General features: G+C 46.4%; 1 non-coding gene across 1 annotated transcript; it reads left to right on the top strand.

Annotated features, from left to right (window-relative positions):
• The first annotated feature begins 227 nt into the window (after positions 1 to 227).
• Positions 228 to 332, top strand: LOC132220242 (U6 spliceosomal RNA). Its single transcript, XR_009449742.1, has one exon. It is a non-coding gene; the product is annotated as a U6 spliceosomal RNA (small nuclear RNA).
• Positions 333 to 1499: the final 1167 nt, after the last annotated feature.

Here is a 1499-nt window from a genome sequence, read left to right as displayed (position 1 = left end):
CGTTTGACTAGTTTAGATAGTTTCCACTCTCTAGGGCTCTTCCCCTGAGTCAGCTTCTCCATTCTTACACGTCCGATGCTGCCATTCATTCCTCTAGGGGTCCCACAGCACTTGATTTTTGCCTCTTTTTCACCTTGTATTACTTACGTATAGAAATCTCGCCTTCCCTCCTCCAACTTTATTGCTAATATGAAAAGGGTAGAGTGCTTGCTTCAGAAATACATATACTAAACTTATATGTAAATACATATACTATGCATATAATAAAGAGAAAATTAGCATAGACCCTGGACAAAGGTGACACGCAAATTCGCGAAGCGTTCCATATTTTTTCTCACTTATATGTGGAATGTAATGGACAAAATAAACTGATGAACAAAATAGAAACAGGCATGAATATGTAGAATGTACTGACAGCTGTCAGAGGGAGGGGGCAGGGGGGACTGGATGAAAGAAGGTGAAGAAAGTAGCAAAAGAGCACATATGCATAAGCCATAGACACAGACAGCAGTGTGGTGAAGGCCAGGGGAGGGGAGAGCAGGCGCTGGGTGGAGGTGGGAAAAGGGAGACAATGAGAAACATCTGCAAAGTGTCAACAATTTAAAAGAAAAGAAAAGGGTAGAATCCCACCTATGTAGTATTAGCCAGATAGTTTGTCAGAATCCTATATAATAAAAGCCTAATGTGCTAAGTGTCCAGTCGTCCGGTCATCTGTTCAACCAAGCAAAGCATAATATGCTAATGATATGCTAAGGCAACTCAACCGCTCTCTATGACATGCATTGACCACCAGGGGGCAGATGCTCCAACTGGTAGGTTAGCTTGCTGCTGGGGTCCGGCTGATTGGGACTGAGTGAGATGGGCCGCACACCCTGGAGCCCTCCTGCATCCCTCCCTGGCCCTGATTGTGCATTGGTGGGGTCCCTCGGCCTGGCTTGTGCCCTCTCGCAATCTGGGCTGAGGGACTCCCCCCCCCCCCCCGCCTCCAGTGCACAAATTTCATGCACCGGGCCTCTAGTATATAATAATTTTGGTTTGGGTTGTCCAAACCTTTATAGGGGACTACATTAGATTATCATTAGCAAGTAGGTAACAGAGAAAGCTGTGCTGTTTTGGGGTTATCCCAGGTGTTTATGTCTATTTTATGGATATTAGCTATATGGCCACGTGGATCAGAAATTCCTTGGTAAAGTTTGATTTTTTTCATTCTCCTTTTAAAGTCAATTTCACTAAACTAAGTCAAACTGAAAGGACCTCAGAAATCATCCAGGTGAGAACCCCCTCCCCCCCATTTTACAGACAAGATTGCATCGTTTCGACAGAGTCACCCCTCCAGCGGGGACTGTTATGAAGCAACAAATACGGTGACAGTTCTGGGCCCTCTCTCCTCCCTGTGCCGGCACAGGGTTCAATGAGCAGAGCCCAGGGCACATTGGGGTTGGCGGTGCGCCCGCTTCTCATCAAACCTTCCTCTCCACTTCGCTCCTCCAGGAAGAAGC

This window comes from Myotis daubentonii, chromosome 17 (genome assembly GCF_963259705.1).
Source record: "Myotis daubentonii chromosome 17, mMyoDau2.1, whole genome shotgun sequence".
NCBI lineage: Eukaryota > Metazoa > Chordata > Mammalia > Chiroptera > Vespertilionidae > Myotis > Myotis daubentonii.
The sequence above is the reverse complement of the archived record's forward strand: the minus strand, read 5'-3'. Positions and strand labels throughout refer to the sequence as shown.